At 51.3% G+C, this 19,705-nt stretch overlaps 1 non-coding gene across 1 annotated transcript; it reads left to right on the plus strand.

Moving 5' to 3' along the window:
* Positions 1-14,940: 14,940 nt before the first annotated feature.
* Positions 14,941-15,104, plus strand: LOC119976948. Its single transcript, XR_005463102.1, has one exon. It is a non-coding gene; the product is annotated as a U1 spliceosomal RNA (small nuclear RNA).
* Positions 15,105-19,705: the final 4,601 nt, after the last annotated feature.

Below are 19,705 nucleotides of genomic sequence, written 5' to 3' on the forward strand. Positions count from 1 at the left end.
TCAAATAAATTTAGAGTGCCCAATACTTTTTTTCCAATTAAGGGGCAATTTAGCATGGCCAATTCACCTAACCTGCACATCTCTTTGGGTTATAAGGGTGAGACCCATGCAGACGTGGGGAGAACCCCACACAGACAGTGACCTGAAGATTTGGTCATAATCTGAACAAGTTGATGCCGGTCTTCTCTGTACAAATGTATGGAATGATGTTGCTTCTGTACTGGGCCTGAGACTGGGTATTGTGTTGTGTGGCATACGTAACTCCCCTTTAGATTATCACAGAATCCACAGTGTAGAAGTAGGCCACTCGGCCCATCAAGTCCGCACCAGCTCTCGGAAAGAGCACCCCACCCAAGGTCAACACCTCCACCCTATCCCCATAACCCTGTAACCCCACCCAACACTAAGGGCAATTTTGGACACTAAGGGCAATTTTGGACACTAAGGGTCATTTATCATAGCCAATCCACCTAACCTGCACATCTTTGGACTGTGGGAGGGCGGAGCAGCCGGAGGAAACCCACGCACACACGGGGAGGATGTGCAGAGTCCGCACAGGCAGTGACCCAAGCCGGAATCCAATCTGGGACCCTGGAGCTGTGAAGCAATTATGCTATCCAGAATGCTAGCATGCTGCCCAACTGGAGTTGGCACATATTTTCTTTGTTCGTTACTTTTCATAAGAGTTTGGTTCAATTAGGCCTGCATTTCCTGGAGATGAGAAGAATGACAGGAGATCCGATTGAAAAGTATAAAATTCTAACAAGACTGGACAGACTAGATGCAGGGAGAATATTTTCCCTGGTAGGGGAATCTAGAACCAGCGGATACACTCTCAGGATGCGGGGTAGATCATTTAGGACTGAGATGAGGAGAAAGTTCTTCACTCGAGGGGTGGTAACCTGCAGAACGCGTGATTGGTTCCTGCATGGGTGTAGAGGGGTTTGGTATCCGAGGAGAGGAGGCTGTGGTGTGTCATTACTGCTAGAGTTGAGGGAGATATATATTGGTGCACGTCCGTGCATGGCAGAGAAAATCTATTCTGAGCTCTCATGGTAATTGCGAGCTGAGCGGTGCTATTTCATCAGGTTTTCACGGCTTCATCCTCTTTCTCCCTTGGTCTCTGGTGGGGCGATAGAGGCATTTAGCTATGTCTAATGATTGTATTGAGCCAGTCACATTGTTGTTATCCTGCCCCCCTCATGCATGCTGGTCCTTGCCCATGGCGATGTATTGTTTTTGTAAATTTGTGTTGTTTGTTAAAATGCAAAACCTTAATAAACATTCTTGAATAAAATTATTCAAAGACTCCGCTTCCGCCATCTTTTGAGCAAGTTTTTCAAAGGCTCATGGTCCTTAGAGAAAAGAATTCGCCTAATCTCTGTTTTAAATGAGCAATCCCTTAAAACAGAGTTCTCTAGTTCTAGACTGTCCCACAAGAGGAAACATCCCTTCGGCCCTCCATGTTGCACCGAGCATTGTCCGAAAGCAAGATCAAGCTATCCCGCTCCCTGTCATTCTGGTGTGCTCCATGTGCCTATCCAAAAATCGCTTGAAAGTTCCTAAAGTGTCCGACTCCACTATTAGAGCAGGCAGTCCATTCCACACCCTAACCACTCTCTGAGTAAAGAACCTACCTCAGACATCCCTCCTATATCTCCCACCCTGAACCTTATAGTTATGCCTCCTTGTAATAGCTACATCCACCCGAGGAAATAGTCTCTGAACATCAACTCTATCTATCCCCCCTCATCATCTTATAAACCTCTATTCACGATGACAATGTAGAAACTCCAACGTTCAGTGACCCGGGCCGGGATCAAACCCGGGTCCTTGGCGCCGTGAGGCAGCAGGGCTGACCACTGTGTCACCGTGCTTCCCGCCTGCTTACTAGCCTTCTGTGATTCACCTTTGTCATTTTCATTCACGCATCCACTTGTTCACTGGCCAGCAGAGGGCGGCGTTGCACCATTGTCCTCAGACGCTGGAGAAACAGACTTTGTGGAAGAAATGCTTTGACCACTTTTTCATTTGTTCACCCAGAAATAAATGACCTCCCATTGCAGCGGCCAGCTACTTCTAAAATTACTTTTACCTCCCAATGCCAAATCAGCTCCTGAAGTGATATTTTTCTTTTTTCTTCCGATAATAATCCTTGCCTTTAATTATTTGTCCAATTCCCTTTTGAAGGTTAACATTGACAGCAGCAGCTGGTTTACGATGTGAGGGGGAGAGAAGAGGTGAGGGAATGAACCTATACAGGTGAGTAAGGCTCCCCATCAGTCCAGGCTGGGTCTGCACAGAAGTGTGGATGTACGAAGGAATCTGGGTGTCCTTGTCAATGAAAGTGCAGCCAACAATTAGGAAGGCAAATGATTTGTCAGCATTCATTGCAAGAGGATTGGATTTCATAGAACATACAGTGCAGAAGGAGGCCATTTGGCCCATCGAGTCTGCACTGTCCCATTTTAAGCCCTCACTTCCACCCTGTCCCTGTAACCTAATAACCCAATAGCCTCTCCCAACCGTTTTGGACACAAAGGGCAATTTATCATAGCCAATCCACCTAACCTGCACGTCTTTGGACTGTGGGAGGAAACCGGAGCACCCGGAGGAAACCCACTCAGACACGGGGAGAACGTGCAGAATCTGCACAGACAGTGACCCAGCAGGGAATCGAACCTGGGACCCTGGTGCTGTGAAGCCACAGTGCTATCCACAATGCTACCGTGCTGAAGTAGGAATGTCTTACTGCAGTTATGCAGGGCCTTGGTGAGACCACACCTGGGGTATTGTGTGCAGTTTTGGTCTCCTTATCTTAGAAAATATATACTTGCTATAGAGGGAGTGCAGCGGAGGTTCACTAGGCTGACACCAGGATTGGCGGGACTGTCCTATGAGGAGAGATTGGTTCAACTGGGCCTGTATTTACCAGAGATTATAAGAATGAGAGGAGATCTGATTGAAATGTATAAAATTCTAACAGGGCTGGACACACAAAATGCAGGGAGAATATTTTCCCTGATTGGGAAATCTAGAACCAGCGGATACAGGGCGCGATTCTCCGAGGCCGCGCCACTTTTTCACCGCGATTCTCCCAACAGGCGAAATCGGTCCCGTCTGGTTCATCGTGGCGCAAGCCGGAGAATCGCTCGAGGCACCCAAAATGGTGATTCTCCGGTACCCCCTCTATTCTCCGGCCTTGATGGGCCGAAGTCCCGACGGCGTGACCCTAGTTTTTTTTAGTCATGAGCCAGTCGTCCTGGCTGACGTTGGCTGCTGAGGAGGTGAGCGGACTGTCCCGGAGTCTCCTCAGACTGGGGAAGGCTTCTCCGAAAACGCTGCGGCCAATGGGGGGACACTGCGGCCAACGGGGCGGGGGGTGGGGTGTGTGTGTGTTGGGGGGGTGAGGTGGGAGGGGGATGGGAGGGAGGGGGGAGAGGGAGGGAGCGAAGGTGGGAGGGGGAGAGGGGTGGAGTTGTGGGAGGGGGCAGAGGGAGTGAGTGGAGGTGGAAGGGGGGTGGGAGGGAGTGGAGGTGGGAGGGGGAGAGGGAGTGAGTGGAGTGGGTCGTCCATCCTTGGATGCCACATGTCAGCCGCCCTGCCATGGCAGGACGGTGACGAGGACACGCCCGCAGGTTGCAGTGTAGCTGATGGGCAGAGCCCACTGATGCACCGGTGAGGAGGACGTTGTTAACTGATCGTTGGACGCAGACAGTGACCAGGGGTTAGGCTGGCCGCGTGTCAGCACTGCGACCAGGCCACCGGGGCACACAGGTATCCCATGGCAGCCGGCTGCCGAGGTGTCGAAGAACCTCCGTGTAACATGTTGTTTCTCTGCCCCCCACCACCCTTCTGTAGGTTATCATGTACGCCAACCAGACGGCGATGTTCACCGCAGTGGTTGGAGCCGCTGCACTGCAGTTGGCCATCCAGCAGCGTCGGCAGCGACAGCCCACAGTGAATACAGATGCAGGGGCTGCTGCTGCAGCAGAGGGGATGGCCGCGGAGTGGCCCGTCGTCACCGCGCAGGCTGCAGGCCCTCATGGCCGGGATGTTCAGGGGGATGCCGAGGGGAACATTGACCCCTAAACGCTGAGGAAGGCACAGGCTGCGGGCACTGATGTCAAAGTGGATGGGGGGTGGAGGAGGAGGAGCCACTGATGGTGGAGCCAGGGCGCCACAGGCGGCCATCAAAGCCTAGGGTGTACCGTGACCGAATGTCGTTCGAATCCCTACCGGACCTCACATGCAGGAGGAGACTACGATTCAGCAGGGAGACGGTCGCACATATCTGCCACCTCGTGGCGCACCTTGCCCCACGTGGAACGGGAGGAGGACACGCTATACCGGTATCCATCAAGGTGACGGTGGCCCTAAACTTCTACGCGACCGGTTCCTTCCAGGCTCCGAGCGGGGACCTATCTGGGATCTCACAGGCATCGGTCCACAGAAGCAACCGGGACGTGACTGACGCCCTGTTCGCCATCGCGGACCGTTACATTACATTCCCCGAGGACCGAGCACATCAGGAAGCACGAGCCTGTGGATTCGCCAAGGTGGCCGGAATACCGATGGTCCAGGGACTGATCGATGATGTTCACGTCCCCATGCACCCGCCTGCAGGCAACAGGGAAGTGTTCACCAACAGGACGGGCACATACTCCATGAATATCCAGGTGGTCTCCGACCCCCACATGAGTATCATGCGCGTGTGCGCAAGGTTCCCCGCGAGTGTGCATGACGCCTACATTCTTGCGCAGTCGTTCATCCCCGCAATGTTCGAGGGATGCCTCCCCCCGGCTGAGGGGCTGGTTGCTGGGCGACAGGGGTTATCCATTGTGGTCATGGCTGATGATGCCGATACGGAGGCCTCAGACCAACGCAGAGACCCTATACAACGAGGCCCATGCAGCAACCAGGGGTGTGGTGGAGCGGTGCTTTGGCCTGTTGAAGATAAGATTCAGATGCCTGGACCGCTCCGGAGGGGCCCTGCAGTACCGGCCCGATAGGGTCGATCGCATAGTTGTGGTCTGCTGTGCGCTGCACAACATCGCGATGCAGAGGGGAGATGCCCTGGTGGAGGAGTCGGAGGGAGAAGCCGATGGCAGCGGTGCTAACACTAATGAAGAGGAGGAGGATGAGGAGGAGGATGAGGAGGAGGATGAGGAGGAGGAGGTGAAGGAGGAGGCGTGCAGCAGGGTGGGGCGTGGGGTGCAGGACACAGACACGACCCGGGTGCTGGTAATGTCCAGGAGGCTGCACGACGGCACCGTCGAGGACAGCGGGCACGCGATGCGTTGGTGTCCGCAAGGTTCACGCATCGCGTGGGAGGGGAGCGCTGAACACTACCACTTGCATCGTCATCGTCATCGACACGGACAGCACACAACCCCCACCAGCCCCCCCACCCCCAGAACCCCCGCACCGCGTGCACTGCTCCAATTCGACATCACCTTACCACTGCGGCAATACGGGATAGCACTACATTGGTGACAGTGTCAGAGGGTGTGATCAGTGCCATGTTTTTAAAAAAATATTTTTATTCTCCTCCTTTTTCACAATTTTTCTCCCGAATTTACACCCAACAACAATCAATAACCAACAACAAATATCTCAAACCCCATAACAGTAACAACGACCCCATCCTCCCACCATGCCCAGACATCAGCCTGCATCTTAACATAAACAAATGACAAAGAAAAAAAAGGAATCAGGGATTACCAATAGCCATCTTCAACATACATAGCCCCCTCCCCCCGCATCCCTCCCATCCTTCCCCCCCCAACTAATGTTCAATGTTATCCCGTTCTTGAAAGTGCATAATAAATAGTGCCCATGACTTGTATAAACCCTCCGAGCTTCCCCTCAGTTCGAACTTAACCTTCTCAAGGGTCAAGTATTCCAACAGGTCCCCCCCCCCCGCCATGCCAGGGCACAGGGTGGAGAGGCTGCTCTCCATCCCAGCAGGATCCACCTTCAGGCGATCAATGAGGAAAAGGCTATGATATCTGCCTCCGCACCCGTTTCCAACCCTGGCTGGTCCGACACCCTGAATATGGCCTCCAGGGGACCCGGGTCCAGCTTCACATGCACCACCTTGGAAATTACCCTAAACACCTCCTTCCAGTACTCCTCCAGCTTTGGACAGGACCAAAACATATGAACGTGATTAGCGGGTCCCCCCCACCCCCCTCACACACACACACACAACGCTCACACACATCTTCTACCCTTTCAAAGAATCGGCTCATCCTCGCCCTCGTGAGGTGCGCTCTATATACCACCTTCAGCTGTATCAGCTCCAACCTCGCACACGAGGTGGAGGCATTCACTCTCTGGAGCACCTCACACCAGACCCCCTCCTCTATAACCTCTCCTAACTCTTCCTCCCACTTCGCTTTGATCCCCTCCAGTGGTGCCTTATCCTTTTCCAACATAGCTCCGTATACCGCTGACACTGTCCCCTTCTCCAGTCCACTTGTCGTCAGTACCTCCTCCAACAACGTGGAGGCCGTTTCCTCCAGAAAGCTCTGTATCTCCTTCCTGGCAAAGTCCCGAACCTGCATATATCTAAACACTGCTCCCTGCTCCAGCCCATACTTCACTTCCAGCTCCCTCAATCCTGCAAATCGACCCCGAAGAAACAAATCTTTTAGAGTCTTAATCCCCTTCTCTTCCCATTTCCGAAAGCTTCCGTCCCACCTCCCTGGCTCAAATCTGTGGTTCTCCCGGATCGGCATTTCCCTTGACCCTGCCCCCAACCCGAAGTGTTGGCGAAACTGCCTCCAGATTTTCAATGAAGCTATTACCGTACTCCCTGAGTATTTCCCCGGGGCTAACGGGAACGGGGCCATTGCTAGTGCCTTCAACCCCGACCCCCTGCATGAACTCTCCTCCATTCTGACCCACTGGGAATCAACCCCTATGACCCAGCTCCGCACCTTCTCCACATTCGCCGCCCAGTAGTAGTACATCAGGTTCGGGAGACCCAAACCCCCTACCTGCCTTCCCCTTCCTCACTCTGGCCACCTTCCCTCCCCATATAAACAAGGTAATCCTTCCCTCAATCTCCCTGAAAAAAGACTTTGGCAGGAAAATCGGTAGGCATTGAAAAATAAACAGAAATCGCGGCAACACATTCATTTTAACCACCTGTACCTGACCCGCCAGTGACAGAGGGAGACCACCCCACCTCACCAGGTCGGCTTTCACTCTCCCCACCAAACTAGTGATGTTGTATCTGCGAAGCCTTCCCTACTCCCGGGCAACCTGCACCCCCAATTACCTAAAGTGAGTCCCTGCCCTACGGAATGGCAGCCCCCCCACCCCTGCCCCCACCCCCGGTTGAGACACCACGAAATACTCACTCTTGTCCAGGTAGAGCATGTACCCAGAGAAAGACCCAAATACCTGCAGCAACTCCAATATTCCTCCTATCGACGCACTCGGCTCCGACACAAACAGCAGCAAGTCGTCGGCATACAAGGACACCCTATGCTCTATCCCCCCCCCCCCCTCACTATTCCTTTCCATGCTCCCGAACTTCTTAATGCGATGGCCGACGGCTCAATCGCAAATAGCAGGGGGGACATGGGAGATCCCTGCCTCATCCCACGGGTGGAGAGAAAAGTATCGCGAGCTGATATTGTTCGTGCGGACACTTGCCTTCGGCTCCTTGTATAATAACTTTACCCAGTTCACAAATCTTGGTCCAATCCCAAACCGTTTCAGCACTGCCATTAGGTACCCCCATTCCACCCGATCAAACGCCTTCTCGGCGTCCAGTGCCACCACCATCTCTGTTTCCTTCCCTTCCGCCGGTGCCATAATGACGTTCAAAACGCTCCTAATATTCAAAAACAGCTGTCTCCCTTTCACGAACCCTGTCTGATCCTCACCTATCATCTTCGGGAGGCACCCCTCCAGCCTACCCGCCAATACCTTTGCGTCTACATTAAGAAGTGAAATGGGCCTACACGACCCACACTCCGTCGGATCCTTATCCTTTTTAAGCAACAGTGAAATCGATGCCTGCCCCAAGGTTTGTGGCAGCACTCCCTTCCCTATCGCCTCTTCAAACATCCCTACCATCAGGGGTGCCAACTTATCCTTAAATTTTTTATAATATTCCACCGGAAACCCATCCGGCCCTGCCACCTTCCCCGACTGCATCCTCCCAATCGCGTCTTTTATCTCCTGCTCCAGTATTGCTCCTTCTAATGTAGCCCTGTCCCCCTCCCCTAGCCTCGGGTACTCCAACCCATCTAGAAATTCCAGCATCTCACGGTCTCCCCCGGGTGGCTCTGACCTGTACAACCTCTTGTAGAATTCCTCAAAAACCTTGTTAATCAGCTCCGGAGCCACCACCAACTTCCCGGCCCTATCCCTTACCTGAAGAATTTCCCTTGCTGCTGCCTCCCTCCGGAGCTGACCTCCATGTTCATAAACTGCTCCCCTCGCTCATCTCAGTTGGCGCACTGCCTTCCTGGTGGATAGTCGGTCGAAGCTCGCCTGTAGTTCCTTCCTTTTTCCCAGCATCGCTGCGTCCCCATCCTCCGCATAACTCCTATCTGCCTCCAACATCTCATCTATTAGCCTCTGCCACTCCAACCTCTCCTCTTTGTCCACCCTGGCCTTAAACAAAATTACCTCACCCTCACTACCGCCTTTAGAGCCTCCCAGACGACTGCCATTGACACCTCACCCGTACAGTTGAATCTTACATTAATTACCTTTTTACCTCTTTAATTTTTTCACAGAATACTTGGTTCCCCAAAAGCCCCACATTCAGTTTCCACCCCGGCCTCTGCACTACCCCCTTCTCCAGCACCATATCCACCCAATGTGGCGCGTGATCTGACACAGCAATTGCAGAGTATTCCGACCCCTTGACTCCAGCCAGCAAAGCCTTTCCCACCACAAAAACGTCAATCCGCGAGTATACCCCTATGGGCTGTTGAGAAAAATGAGTACTCCCGTTCCCCTGGGTGTAGGAACCTCCAAGGGTCCACCCCTCCCATTTCCACCATTAGCCCAGCTAGCGCCTTTGCCCCCCCCCTGATGGGACCAGCGAGCGCGGCCGTGATCTGTCCAACCTTGGCCCCTGCACCAGGTTCCAGTCCCCCCCCCCCACAATCAGTTTGTGTGTGTCCAAGTCGGGGATGGCCCCAAACACCTTCCTCGCAAATCCCGCATCGTCCCAGTTGGGACCGTATACACTTACCAGCGCCACTAATCTCCCGTCCAGCGCCTCGGCCACAATCACATATCTACCCCCCTGATCTGCCACTACCTTCTCCATCTGGAAGCGTACCCTTTTGCTGACCAACACTGCTACCCCTCGAGCCCTTCCATCAAATCCAGAGTGAAACACTTGGCTAACCCAACCCTTTTTAAGTCTCACCTGGTCCTTCACCCTCAAGTGAGTCTCCTGCAGCATTGCCACATCGGTTTTCAGACTTTTAAGATGCGCAAGCACCCTGGACCTCTTGACTGGACCTCCTAGCCCTCTCACATTCCATGTAACTATCTTTACTGGGGCTCTCTCACCCCTCATAGAACATAGAACAGTACAGCACAGAACAGGCCCTTCGGCCCTCAATGTTGTGCCGAGCCATGATCACCCTACTCAAACCCACGTATCCACCCTATACCCGTAACACAACAACATCCCCCTTAACCTTACTTTCATTGGGACACTACGGGCAATTTAGCATGGCCAATCCACCTAACCCGCACATCTTTGGACTGTGGGAGGAAACCGGAGCACCCGGAGGAAACCCACGCACACAGGGGGAGGACGTGCAGACTCCACACAGACAGTGACCCAGCCGGGAATCGAACCTGGGACCCTGGAGCTGTGAAGCATTTATGCTAACCACCATGCTACCCTGCTGCCCCTCCCACCTTTCTTATCCACCATCAACACACTGCCGGGCCCTGCCCCATAAGCCTGACCCGCCCCTGTCCATTGTTAACATCGAACCCCTTCCCCCCGACCAAAAACCCCCCCTACCTTTCCCCCTGAAACATCATCCCCCAGCATCCAACCCTCCCCCCTCTCGCTCGCCTCGTAGGCCCATTGACACCTGCTATCCAGGCTCCAATGTCCGCAGCCCTCCTCTCCTCTCACCTCCGTTCACTAGCTGACTTTAGCTAGCTAGTGCGGGTGGCTCCCCCCACCAAGTCATATCCCCTTCCACCCAGTCCCAGAGAACAAAAAAACAAACCCAACAATCCAACCCATTCAATTCACTAACATAACATTTAACTGTCGCAACACAGAGCGCCCATCAACCCACCATTAACTTAAACTCTATAACAATGCAAAGAGAAGTAGATTACAATACAAATCCGTAAAAAGAAAGTTATAACAGTTATACATTTTCCGGCTGTTCAAACACAGTCCACAGTCTCTCTTCCAGCTCCGCTCTTCATGTCTGTCCCAAGCCTTCTGCCTTCACGAACGCCTCAGCCGCATCCGCTGTCTCAAAATAAAAGTCTTTGCCGTTATACGTTACACTCAACCTCGCTGGGTATACCATACCAAATCGTACCCCCTTCTTATACGACGTCGCCTTCACTCGCCCAAACGCCGCTCATCTTTTTGCCAACTCCACCGTCAAGTCCTGGTAGATCCGGACCGTAGTACCATCCCATAGTATCTCCCGCTTCTGCTTTGCCCAGTTTAACACCTTCTCCTTCATGCAAAACTTATGGAAGCAGATAATTACTGCCCTTGGCGCCTCGTTCACTTTGGGCTTTGGCCTTAATGACTGATGGGATCGGTCTAGCTCGTACTGGGAGGAGCTCTCACCCTCCCCCATCAGCTCCGCCAACTTCTTAGCGAAGTACTATGTTGGCCTTGGGCCCTCTGTCCCTTCAGGCAACCCACAATTCTCAAATTATGCCGCCTTGAACGATTTTCCAAGTCTTCCAGCTTTGCTCGGAGACCTCTATTAATCTCCACAGCCCTCCGCAACTCATCTCCCATCGAGGTGAGCTGGTCGCTGTGCCGTGACATGGCTTCCTCCACTTCTTTCATCTTCTCACCCTGCTCTCTCACCTCGGCCAATGCCTTTGCCACCGCCACCTTCATTGGGGCAATTATGGGGGCGATTGCCTCCTCCACCAGCAACTTCAATGCGACCGCTGTCTCATTTTTCCAGGCCTCCATGTGCCTCGCAAACTGTTTTTCCAGCTCCACCGCCATCACCTCGGTCATCTTCTCCACCGTAAATAGTGCGGCCCTGCCTTGCAGTTCGGCTTCCGCCATCCTCTCACCACTTTTATTCGTCTTCTCCTTCAGCGGCAACCCCGCGTTTCCTCCTTTCTTTGACGCTGCTGTTTGCGTCCTTTAGAGGCTTATTGTTTTTTTACTTTCTTTCTCTTCTCCTCTCTCTCCCTCCACACGTCAGTCCTTCATCAATCTGAATTATTCTTTTTTTAAAAGAAAAGGAGAGGAAAAAAAAACTTCACCAAACTTCTTTAAATTTCTTTAAATCTTCCAGCTTTCTTTCTTTCTGCTCTGTACTCATCCAGAACTTCCCTGTACTCATCCAGAACTCCCCTGGGACCAGGATTCAGCCTTCTTTCTTCCTCCTAGGTGGGAGCCATCCGATGTGAGACACCCCACTTACATGGTGCCTTGGACTCGGGCCTGCCTCCTTGGCCTCCTCGTAGCTCCGCCCCCGCTGCTCTGGCCCCAACGCCGTGCTGAGTCCAGCGCCTCAGCCCCCGCCGCCCAACAGCCGCGCGGGGTTCTTCACCGGCTTTTAAACCGGCCCCGCTGGCTGATCGTGACGGCCCCAAAGGCCGACGATAGTCGGGAGGTGCGTTCAAGTTCGGGGAAATCCCCGAAAACGCCGCGACTTGCGGCCACCGGCGGGAGCTCTTCGCGCTGCGGCTCCCCTGCGCACCCACGCCACCGGAAGTCCCGATCAGTGCCATGTTGAATGATGATAGCTCATCTGCGATGAGCTGTGAGCTCAGAATCGTTAGACATAATCTGGCTCATGGCAATAGCTGAACCATCCATCTCGGTGGTCGCTGCGTTGGTCAGGGACACTCCATCACGTGCCCGTGTGGGGTAGCTGGTGTCGGAGTGTCGAGGACTACGGTGTCCGACTGGGGGGGGGGGGGGGGGGGAGATGGGACTGCACACCCAGCACCGAAGTTTAACCGCTCGTCAACCCCAGCGACACTCGGCCACCATCAGGAGCCCCGTGGCAACGGACATAGCACAGAGTCTTACAAGTTAGGTGCAATAGTGAGTTTAATGGTGAATGTTACATACAGATGGCCTAGCCCCTACAACTAAACTGTGCCATGCACCCGTGCCAACTTACTATGTGTCCAACTTCCTTGCCTTACGGGCCCTACCACTATGTCTAGGTGAATCCCCAGATGGTACAGCGGGAGTGTATGTGTTGCAATGCATATATATGTGTGACAGCGGTGTGTGCGTGTGTCGGGGTGATTATGTGTGTCAGGGGTGTGTGTGTTGTTGGGTGTGTGTGTGCGCATTGGGAGTGTGTGTTCCGGAGTATGTGTGTGTTGAGGTGTGTGTGCATGTTGGGTGTGTGTGTTGTGGGATGCGTTTGGGGAGTTGTATGAGTCGGGGAGTGCGTGCTGGTCTGTGCTTCTGCATTGGATGTCTGTGTGTGTGTGTATATACCGTGAGTGTGTGTTGGTTTGCATGTGGAGGGAGTGTGTGTGTGCTGGGGGTGTGGGTATGTGTGTGTCAGGGGTGTGTGTCGTGGAGATGTATGTATTGGGTGCGTATGTGTGTGTGTGTGAGTTGGGATGTATGTGGGGGGTATGTATGTGTGTTGAGTGTGTCGGCATGTCAGGTGGGCGGCTCGGTGGTGCAGTGGCACTGCTGCCTCACAGCGCCAAGGTGCCAGGTTCTATCCCGGCCCTGGGTCACTGTCCATGTGGAGTTTGCATGTTCTCCCTGTGTCTACTTGGGTCTCACCCCACAACCCAAAAGATGTGCAGGGTAGGTGTATTGGCCACACTAAAGTTTCCTTAATTGGAAAAAATGAATTGGGTACTCTAAATTTATTAAGAAAAACAAATGTGTGTCTTGTATGTATGTGTGTCAGGGTGATTGTATGTGTCGGGGTGTGTTTGTCAGGGGTGTGTGCTGGAGGTGTGCGTGTCAGGTGAGTGTGTGTGTGTGTTGGGGGGTGTCTCTGAGAGGGTGTGTAGATGTGTCGGGTGTGTGTACGCGGGTTGGGGTTGTGTGTTTCGGGATGTGTGTACCCTTGTGTATGGTGTGTATATGTGTGTGTGTGCAGGGGGTGTGTCCCCATGAACATTAACCTGAAGCCCCAAAACAAACCTTCTCAGATTCTTCTTAATAACCTGCCCATAATCCTAAAAACCAAACCAGAGTATCCTGCTCCTGGTTGGTTCCTAATATACTGTTCCAAGAAAAAAACTCTCATACATTCAATGAACTCTGCCTCCAGGCTACCTTTACCAATTTGATTCCTCCGGTCGATGTACACATTAAAAGCACCCATTATTATTGCCGTACCTTTCATGCAAGCCCCTGTATTTCCTGGTTTATACTGTGTTCTACTGTAAAACTACAGTGTGAGGACCTATAGATTACTCCTACCAAGGATGCCTCTTGAACATCACTATCATATCTGCTTCCCCCACCTCCCCGGACAGCAGGTTCCACACTCACTACTCTCTGTGTAAAAAACCTGACTCACACATATCCTCAAAACTTTGCTTCTCATACATTATTATTTGTTTTGAATATATATGTAGAGTACAACATAGAACATAGAACAGTACAGCACAGAACAGGCCCTTCGGCCCTCAATGTTGTGCCGAGCCATGATCACCCTACTCAAACCCACGTATCCACCCTATACCCGTAACCCAACAACCCCCCCTTAACCTTACTTTTTAATTAGGACACTACGGGCAATTTAGCATGGCCAATCCACCTAACCCGCACATCTTTGGACTGTGGGAGGAAACCGGAGCACCCGGAGGAAACCCACGCACACAGGGGGAGGACGTGCAGACTCCACACAGACAGTGACCCAGCCGGGAATCGAACCTGGGACCCTGGAACTGTGAAGCATTTATGCTAACCACCATGCTACCCTGCTGCCTAATTCTATTTTTTTCAATTAAGGGGCAGTTTAGCGTGGCCAATCCACTTTGCCCATCTTTGGATTGTGGGGGTGAGACCCACGCAGACACGGGGAGAATGTGCGAATTCACATGGTCAGTGACCCAGGGCCGGGATTAAACCCTGGTTCTCAACGCTGTGAGGCCGCAGTGCCAACCACTGCGCCACCATGCCTCTGCACATAAAATGTATGACTTCAAGTAATTAAATTTCCACCGTGGGGAAAGGCGTCTGATTACCCACTCTGCCAATACCACTCAAAATGATATAATCCTCGGCGCTGTGTGTGTGTTGGGTGTGTGTGTGCTGGCGTTGTATCGACATTAACATTAACCTGAAGCCTCAAAAAAGTCCTCCTCAGATTCTATCTCAATAATCTCCTCATGTCTCTAAAAACAATCATCCTTGTGACTCTAAAAATACCCTACTCAATTTTTCTGTCTCTCCCAGTTTCAGAAAAATTAATTCTTTCTTTGCTGAACAAAACTCGGCACAGGTTTTAATTCCAAAAACGGTCCCTCAGTTTGACGGACAGGGACGTTAAGGGGCGGTTCACTTCCTTTTAAGGACAATATGCAAATGAGCTTAGCGGTCTTTTTAGCAATGGTTGTCCTACTAGAGAGGAACATTCCAACATTTGACAAAATAATACAGAAGTTCCGGCTTTCCTGGTGAGAGAAATTGTAATTAAAGCAATAGTTTGGTGGTGTAAATGCAGTAAGTGTGAGTGTAAGATGTGATGTGTGGTGTGGGCTTGGAGGCTGTGAGCGTTTTTAAGCATACTTACCTGGCAGGGGTGAAACCATGATCAAGAAGGTGGTTCGCCCAGGACGAGGCTAGCCCATTGCACTTCGGGTGTGCTGACGCCTGCGATGTCCCCAAATGCGGGATACTCGACTGCAAAATTTGTGGTAGTGGGGGACTGCGTTCGCGCTCTCCCCTGATTTACAAATCAAAAATAGAACTGCTATTCACCGAGTAACCAATACGACGCTGAACTATTTTTAGAGTCATCTTTGCTGCAGTTATGTATTTTTCCCACCCAGTAATTGCCTAAGTCCGTTATTTTGCTCCCTCCCATTGTCACCGGACAATAGTTCTGCTCGTAGTTTGCATCCTCCTTATTTATCCATCTTTGCCAAGAATCTATCCACCTTTGCCTTGAAAATATTCAAACTCGGAGTCTCATGTGATTGTTGCAAAGTTAAGGAGTTGACTATTTTTCTGCTGCTTATCTTGCAATCCTTTATTTTGTCCTAGTTCACATTGTCCTGGTTTTGCCGCCCATCTGCACTGGCCTTTGGAAAGAGCACCCTACTGAAGCCCGCATATCTATCCTATCCCCGTAACCCCTACTTAACATTTGGACACTAAGGGCAATTCAGCATGGCCAATCCACCTAACCCGCACATCTTTGGACTGTGTGAGGAAACCGGAGCACCCGGAGGAAACTCATGCAGACAGGGGGAGAATGTGCACACTTCGCACAGAGAGTGACCTAGCCGGGAATCGAACCTGGGACCCTGGAGCTGTGAGGCAACAGTGCTAACCATTTTACTACCGTGCTGCACTCATGTTTAACTTTTCCAGGGATATATGTCTTGCGTTGGGCATCCTGATTGGTATTTTTGCGAAGAGGAACTGTGATAATTTGTAGGAATCCTCATTTGATTGTGGCAGTCAGGTAGGGCTGGGCGGGGGGGGGGGGGGGGGGGGACCCAGACTGCAGTGGCATTGTTGCCGGTGAACAGACTTTCGCTCTGTGTGCTTCCGAATGAGTGCCGCTATTGAGTATGTTTTTCTGGATGAGGATCTTGACTGTATTTCAGGTCTTTAGAGCTCAGTTTGAAGATTTGCGAGTTATCCTTGGGAGAATGGTGGAGGTGCATGAGACTGCTTGAATTCGAAAGGGCATGTTCCCTTTGAGTCGTAAAAATCCTATTATATAGGGCAGCATGGTGACACAGTGGATTAGCCCTGCTGCCTCACGGCGCTGAGGTCCCAGTTTCGATCCCGGCTCTGGGTCACTGTCCGTCTGGAGTTTGCACATTCTCCCTGTGTTTGCGTGGGTCTCGCCCCACAACCCAAAGATGCGCAGGATAGGTGGATTGGCCACGCTAAATTGTACCTTAATTAGAAAAAATTAATTGGGTACTCTAAATTTAAAAAAAAAGAAAGCACTGCTGCCTCACGGCACTGAGGACCCGGGTTCCATCCTGGCCTTGGGTCTCTGTCCATGTGGAGTTTGCACATTCTCCCCAAGTCTCACCCTCACAATCTAAAGATGTCAACTTAGGTGGATTGGCCACACTGAATTGCCCCCTAATTGGAAAAAAAGAATTGGGTACTCTAAATTTATTTTTAAAAAGATCCTGTTGTATGGCATGTTGCCTATCCTGACAGGTTTGGGAGGCAGAGGCTGGACAAGGTGTGTCCGTGAGCCTGATCCCTGTCAAGAAGTGGGAGGCGAGTTCCCGATTGAGAATGAAAAGTGGGCGGCGCAGTGGTAGCACTGCAGTCTCACGGCGCTGAGGTCCCAGGTTCAATCCCGGTTCTGGGTCACTGTCCGTGTGGAGTTTGCACATACTCCCCGTGGGTCTCGTCCCCCACAACCCAAAGATGTGCAAGGTAGGTGGATTGAACACGCTAAATTGTCCCTTAATTGGAAAAAATGAATGGGGTTCTCTAAAAATGTTTTAAAAGTATGAAAAGTGGTTGCCATGCTTTAGTCGTCTTGATTTGGAGGCTGGCTGCATCAGGCTTCAAGAAGCACAGAGTATTTGATTTGAGAGGCCTGGGGCAATTTGGGCCCGCTGACCACTAGCCTTGTGCTGTTCCATTCTTGGTGCTTGTCTGAGGGGTTGGCGGTGGCCGTTTGTTGAGCCATCCCCCCGGCTGGGGCCCAGAGTGGTTTGGCTGACAGAGCGGCAGCATGGTGGAAGTGAAAGTGCTTTGTTTGTTGGAATCTTTGCGAGATCCTGAGGAGTGTTCAATGACCCCGTCTTGGCTTTGGCCTTCACAAGCAACATAGATGCTGTTATTGTACTGCAATTCTTCTATAATCGTGGACGTTACTCCCTTGCGATTATGCTGTTGATTACTTATTGTTGTTTTTTTTCTCCTGCAAGGGTGTGTGAGCACGAGGCGGGTGTCATCTGTTATCTTCTGTTTGTAAAAATTAGATTGAGTTGATTTTGTGAAATGTGGTCTGTGCACAATTTTACTCCTTTCTGTCATTGTCATAACCCTTGTGGTTATGGGAGGGTGATGGTTTTTGTCACTCCCTTACCCCGTTTATAATGAAGATTAGTGGAGTCAGGGTGGGTTGATGGGTGGATGGTTGGGTTGGAGTTGGGTGCCAGGGTTAGTTAAGTCCTCACTGGGATTGAGAATAGCCCCCCAGTTAGAGCTAACCGATCGGGTTTTTATTTTGGCTCCTTTTGTTGTTTTGAACTTAAGAATCTGGGCCTTTTTCCTTTGATGGGCTGGGTAGGTTATGTGTCCTGGGGTCGAGTAGGTTCATTACTTTTAAAAATAAATTTAGAGTGCCCAATTCTTTTTTTCCAATGAAGGGGCAATTTAGCATGGCCAATTCACCTAACCTGCACATCTCTTTGGGTTATAAGGGTGAGACCCATGCAGACGCGGGGAGAACCCCACACAGACAGTGACCTGAAGGTTTGGTCATAATCTGAACAAGTTGATGCCGGTCTTCTCTGTACAAATGTATGGAATGATGCTGCTTCTGTACTGGGCCTGAGACAGGGTATTGTGTTGTGTGGCAAACGTAACTCCCCTTTAGATTATCACAGAATCCACAGTGTAGAAGTAGGCCACTCGGCCCATCAAGTCCGCACCAGCTCTCGGAAAGAGCACCCCACCCAAGGTCAACACCTCCACCCTATCCCCATAACCCTGTAACCCCACCCAACACTAAGGGCAATTTTGGACACTAAGGGCAATTTTGGACACTAAGGGTCATTTATCATAGCCAATCCACCTAACCTGCACATCTTTGGACTGTGGGAGGAAACCGGAGCAGCCGGAGGAAACCCACGCACACACGGGGAGGATGTGCAGAGTCCGCACAGGCAGTGACCCAAGCCGGAATCCAATCTGGGACCCTGGAGCTGTGAAGCAATTATGCTATCCAGAATGCTAGCATGCTGCCCAACTGGAGTTGGCACATATTTTCTTTGTTCGTTACTTTTCATAAGAGTTTGGTTCAATTAGGCCTGCATTTCCTGGAGATGAGAAGAATGACAGGAGATCCGATTGAAAAGTATAAAATTCTAACAAGACTGGACAGACTAGATGCAGGGAGAATATTTTCCCTGGTTGGGGAATCTAGAACCAGCGGATACAGTCTCAGGATGCGGGGTAGATCATTTAGGACTGAGATGAGGAGAAAGTTCTTCACTCGAGGGGTGGTAACCTGCAGAACGCGTGATTGGTTCCTGCATGGGTGTAGAGGGGTTTGGTATCCGAGGAGAGGAGGCTGTGGTGTGTCATTACTGCTAGAGTTGAGGGAGATATATATTGGTGCACGTCCGTGCATGGCAGAGAAAATCTATTCTGAGCTCTCATGGTAATTGCGAGCTGAGCGGTGCTATTTCATCAGGTTTTCACGGCTTCATCCTCTTTCTCCCTTGGTCTCTGGTGGGGCGATAGAGGCATTTAGCTATGTCTAATGATTGTATTGAGCCAGTCACATTGTTGTTATCCTGCCCCCCTCATGCATGCTGGTCCTTGCCCATGGCGATGTATTATTTTTGTAAATTTGTGTTGTTTGTTAAAATGCAAAACCTTAATAAACATTCTTGAATAAAATTATTCAAAGACTCCGCTTCCGCCATCTTTTGAGCAAGTTTTTCAAAGGCTCATGGTCCTTAGAGAAAAGAATTCGCCTAATCTCTGTTTTAAATGAGCAATCCCTTAAAACAGAGATCTCTAGTTCTAGACTGTCCCACAAGAGGAAACATCCCTTCGGCCCTCCATGTTGCACCAAGCATTGTCCGAAAGCAAGATCAAGCTATCCCGCTCCCTGTCATTCTGGTGTGCTCCATGTGCCTATCCAAAAATCGCTTGAAAGTTCCTAAAGTGTCCGACTCCACTATTAGAGCAGGCAGTCCATTCCACACCCTAACCACTCTCTGAGTAAAGAACCTACCTCAGACATCCCTCCTATATCTCCCACCCTGAACCTTATAGTTATGCCTCCTTGTAATAGCTACATCCACCCGAGGAAATAGTCTCTGAACATCAACTCTATCTATCCCCCCTCATCATCTTATAAACCTCTATTCACGATGACAATGTAGAAACTCCAATGTTCAGTGACCCGGGCCGGGATCAAACCGGGTCCTTGGCGCCGTGAGGCAGCAGGGCTGACCACTGTGTCACTGTGCTTCCCGCCTGCTTACTAGCCTTCTGTGATTCACCTTTGTCATTTTCATTCACGCATCCACTTGTTCACTGGCCAGCAGAGGGCGGCGTTGCACCATTGTCCTCAGACGCCGGAGAAACAGACTTTGTGGAAGAAAT

Source organism: Scyliorhinus canicula, chromosome 13 (assembly GCF_902713615.1).
Source record: "Scyliorhinus canicula chromosome 13, sScyCan1.1, whole genome shotgun sequence".
In the NCBI taxonomy this organism is placed as follows: domain Eukaryota; kingdom Metazoa; phylum Chordata; class Chondrichthyes; order Carcharhiniformes; family Scyliorhinidae; genus Scyliorhinus; species Scyliorhinus canicula.